Source organism: Eptesicus fuscus, chromosome 2, assembly GCF_027574615.1.
Source record: "Eptesicus fuscus isolate TK198812 chromosome 2, DD_ASM_mEF_20220401, whole genome shotgun sequence".
NCBI classification, from domain to species: Eukaryota; Metazoa; Chordata; class Mammalia; order Chiroptera; family Vespertilionidae; genus Eptesicus; species Eptesicus fuscus.
Window position 1 is genome coordinate 74,967,167 of NC_072474.1, and position 5,079 is coordinate 74,972,245.

The window sequence follows — 5,079 nt, forward strand, 5'->3', positions numbered from 1 at the left end:
CGTAGGTAAACACCTGAACTGCTGCCTCACACAACAATTTCAAAACTACAACTAAAAGACAAAACGTCTATCACCCAGAGCCACGGGAGGGCTGGCTGAGTGGAAGTTCTACAACTAGATGGAAAGAGAAAAGAGCAGTCAGTGCACAAACGCTGAAAAGCTGAGGTATGGGGGCGTGCACAATACGGGCTGACGGTGGATCCTGGTGGTGGTGGGTGTTGCTTTCTTCAACCTGAATGAGACAAGCTCCTGATTTCTCTGAAATCCAGTTTCTGGGGAGACGCGTGAGACCCAGACTCCTATGGGGAGAAGCTGGACTGTCTGCCATCGGGTCGGAAAGTGAGGGTGGCTTGCTCACAGAGCTGCACAGAGGAATAATTGTTTGCTGCGCTGGGGCACGAGACGCAGGGATGCAGTCAGAGGCACAGGATGGCAGCCTGCCAGCCATTGCTGTTTGCCATGCCCTAGCTTAGTGACGCCCTGAGATCCCGCCCCGTACAACCTACAAACTCACCCAAGCTCCAAGCAGCGGCTTTTGCATATGAATGGCCTTCACTATCGCCACTTAACCTAGCAAACTTGCAAACCGGTTCAGATAGCTCAATAATCTACAAATCCCAAGTAGGGAGGAGAGGACGGTAGTTTTCATGGTAGCTCCTACAGGGTGGCCTCAGACAGTTGCTGACCTGCACCCCATTGGAGATCCAGAAGCCAGTGTACCTAGTGGTCAGTGTGAGACACAGATTTCAACTCCTCACATCCATAAGTGATACATTCAAGGGGCAGACTCAGTGAGCACCAAAGCCCCACTGAAATAAGTCCTGTACCATAAGCGTGTCTCCAGTGCAGCAGTTCTTCCATTATAGACACAGCGGGTCCCCACAGCCAATTTGCCTGGAGGACAATTCCTCACAGTGTACCAACAACAATCAAGGCTTACCTACACCAAGACTTTGCACTCAGCCCACAAAGGGGTGTACCAAGACCGTCCACCTCAGGTGATTGGGGAGGCTGAGCTACTGGCCCCTGTAGGTCACCTACCATACAAAGCCACTCCATCAACACAGGGAAGCAGCCAAAATGTGGAGACACAGAAACATGTCACGAATGAAAGAAATGGAGGAAAGCAAACTACGGGATGACATAGAGTTCAAAACCACATTTATAAGTTACTCAAGAATCTTCTAAAAACCGCTGAGAAACTTGATGAGAGCCTTCAAGGACCTAAATGAGAATGCCAAAAAAAAATGGAAAAAAACCAGTCAGAAATTAAGCATACACTGTCTGAAATAAAGAATATATAGAAACTCAACTATAGATCAACATACCCCAAGAATCAAATCAAAGATCTGAAATATGAGGAAACAAAAAACACCCAACCAGAAAAACAAAAAGAAAAAAGGATCCAAAAATGTGAAGATAATGTAAGGAGCCTCTGGGACAACTTTAAGCATACCAACATCCGAATTTTTGGGGTGCCAGAAGAAGAGAGAGAGCAAAATATTGAAAACCTATTAGAAGAAATAATGACAGAAAACTTTCCCTACCTGGTGAAAGAAATAGACTTACAAGTTCAGGAAGTGCACAGAACCCCAAACAAGAGGAACCCAAAGAGGACCATACCAAGACACATCATAATTAAAATGCCAAGGGCAAAAGACAAAGAGATAATCTTGAAAGCCGCAAGAGAAAAACAGTTAGTTACCTACAAGGGAGTACCCATACGACTGTCAGCTGATTTCTCAACAGAAACTATGCAGGCCAGAAGGGAGTGGAAAGAAATATTCAAAGTGATGAACAGCAAAAACCTACAACCAAGATTACTCTACCCAGCAAAGCTATCATTCAGAATTGAAGGTCAGATAAAGAGCTTCACAGACAAGAAAAAGCTAAAGGAGTTCATCACCACCAAACCAGGATTACACGAAATGCTGAAGGGTATTCTTTAAGAAGAGGAAGAAGAAGAAAAAGGTAAAGGTAAAAATTATGAACAACAAAAAGACATCAAATACATACCTACCAACAAGTGAAGCTAAAAATCAAGTGAATAAAAAGTCTGAAGAACAGAATGGACTGGTGAATATAATGGAATCAGAGACATAGAAAGGGAGTGGACTGACAATTCTCAGTGGGAAGGGGGTCTGAGCGGTGCGGGAAGAGATTGGACCAAAGTCTTACACCTATGGATGAAGACAGTGGCGGGGGGTAAGGGCATGGGGTGGGGTGGGGAATCAGGTGGAGGGGAGCTATGTGGAAAAAAAAAGAGGAACACTTGTAATAATCTGAACAATAAAGATTTATTTTTTAAAAAAAGAATAAAGTGATATGCTTTATAATGGTACCAGAGGCCTGATGCATGAAATTTATGCAAGAGTAGGCCTTCCTCCCCCGAGCTGCTGGCACTGACCTCCCTCCGGCATCTGGAACCTGTGCTTCCCTCTGCACGCTGACAGCCACCTGGGACCCAGGCTTCCCTTGCAGCCCTGGCTTCGTCCAGAAGGTTGTTTAGAAGGATGTCTGGTCTAATTAGCATATTACACTTTTATTATTTTATTTTATTTTTTATTTTTTAAAATATATTTTATTGATTTTTTTACAGAGAGGAAGGGAGAGGGAGAGTTAGAAACATTGATGAGAGAGAAACATCGATCAGCTGCCTAGTGCACACCCGCTACTGGAGATGTGCCCATAACCAAGGTACATGCCCTTGCCCGAAATCGAACCTGGGACCCTTGAATCCGCAGGCCAATGCTCTATCTACTGAGCCAAACTGGTTAGGGCTACACTTTTATTATTATAGACTAGAAGCCCAGTGCACAAATTCATGCATGGGTGGGGTCCGGGCCAGCAGGTGTGAGGACACCTGGGAGGTTAGCCATCCGGCCTACCCCTGATGGGGGTTGGGCTGGCCAGGGAGAGGGGTGCAGGTGGTTGGCCAGCTGGCCCTGCCCCTGATCAGGGTGAGGGGGCCGGCTGGGGGGCCGTGCCAGCCAGGGGGAGGGACCACAGGAGTTATAACTGAACGTACAGCTTATTTGCAGAACTACTTTGAAGGAATTATGGAGGCAAGAAAGCTAGATGAGAAGCCTTCATTAAATTTACTGAGAAAAAATATCTCAAACAGGGAGAAATCTAACAAAGTTAGATGCGTGTTCAGTAGTTAAGCAAAAACTTTCTGAATTTACATATGTTCAGAACAGTCAACCTTGTTATGGATTCTGGTCAAGAATCATAAAATATGGTGCTTGCCTATAAACTTGGGAAGTCTAAAGTAAAATACAGGGGTGAGCAAAAGTATATTTATAGTTGTGAGTATGTGAAACTGAATTTGTTTATTTATTTATTTATTTTTGAGCATTTGGATAGTTCTCATTCTCAGAAATCCCAAGGTGAGAGAAAAAAATCAGTTTACATATATTCAACAAGGAATTGTACCTATTGTGCAAAGAGAAGGTTTACCCAACAGGCTACCCAACAGGTTCTGGGCTCCATTAAGACTGTCCACTTCACAACTCTAGCTCCAATTCTTAGAGATGAAGAGATCCAAAGGCCTATGATCATGGGCACGGATGAGGCGACACACTCTTTGGCTCCAGTTAAATCCCTGGTGTTTGAGGTGTGTGGGAGCTGTGGATGCTTGCTTCTGGTCCTGCTGAAGCCCAAAAAGGGGCTGGTTTAGAAGATAAGCGGTAGGGGTAAGGAGGCAGCTCCCATTATAGTCGATCACAGCCATCTTAGCCCTATCCTGCACTAGGCAGCTGATCGATGTTTGGGATCTGCAGCACTCTCGTGTAGCCCCCATTCTGACCTTGGTACCGAGAGGCCAGCACTTGAAACAGCTTTGGGATCAAGTCCTTCTCTGTGAGCCAGAAGTCAGCCATGCGCATGGCTCTTTCATTTGCATCTGCCAGCTTCCCATAGTTGATGAGCTTCATCTCATCCACGCATGCCCAGGACACCTCGATGTGATCGGGTCGCACTAGTCCCGTAAGCAAGTTCCGCAACAGGTGGATGTGGGTGGGACTGGGACCAAGGCCCAGGCGGCAGAATACATGGCCATGGGAGATGGCTGCTGGGACCGACAGCCGCATGTTCCCTGCTACTCCCCAAACACCTGGAGCTGGAAACCCAGAATTTATTCTTGTATTATATTTATATTTATTATTATTGTTATTGTTATTATTATACTATTATTATTCTACTTTTACCCACCCCTGTACAGGAAATATTAGTAGACAAAGCAGAACAGGTCCAAGTTGGGAAGTGTGCTTCTGTAAGCTTTCTCAGAAGGAAAGGTCACATAAAGATGGACTAATTGCCCAAGAATGGTCTTGGAAGGCACACGAGAGCAGTAGTGTAAAGCGTGGACATTGGAGTCATCAGACCTGTGTTGGAATCCCTGCCATTGCCCAGGTGTATAAACTTAGGCAAGTTTCTTAACTCCCAGGTCCTTGTCTGCAAAGTAGGAATGATAATAATATCAAGGCTATGTAACGTAATGAATATAAAACATTTAATACAGTGCCTAGCACATAGTAACTCCCCTCCCCCCCTCCCCCGATGATCTGTTGTTACAAAAGCTAGGTCTTGATGATAAGGGATAATTTGGGCAGGCAGAGAGTGTGGGAAAAGGCTGGTATTTCAGGTGAGGGGAACAATGAACTTGAACAAAGCAATGAACATGGTACATTTGAACTCACTGAGAGAAGTGCACATGAAGGAGTGGAGGGACAGGACTGGGCATATGGGGTTGATCTGGACGAGTGGTTCACAGCTTTGGAGCCCTAAGAGAAGGATAGTTCTCATAAGGAATCTTCACATCCATTGGTGCTCCAAGCATGTGAAGACCCTTCACGTCCTCTTCATAGTCATCATTAGCTCTATGTTGAAACGAGGATTTCTTATTAATAAAAGAGGTGCCACAGAAGAATTGTCCAATTATGAGACACATAAGAGAAAAACGAGTCATTGTTCTAAAAGGCTGTAGCGTAAACCTGTGGGAGAACATTGCTTTTGAGATATAAGTACATGACATAGCTATTCATTTCAGTGCACCAATGATAAAGTCATTAATTAGAG

The 5,079-nt window shown here is 44.9% G+C and overlaps 1 pseudogene; it reads right to left on the bottom strand.

Moving 5' to 3' along the window:
• Positions 1-3,596: 3,596 nt before the first annotated feature.
• LOC103301731 (39S ribosomal protein L17, mitochondrial-like) lies at positions 3,597-4,091 on the bottom strand (annotated as a pseudogene).
• Between the last annotated feature and the right edge of the window lie 988 nt (positions 4,092-5,079).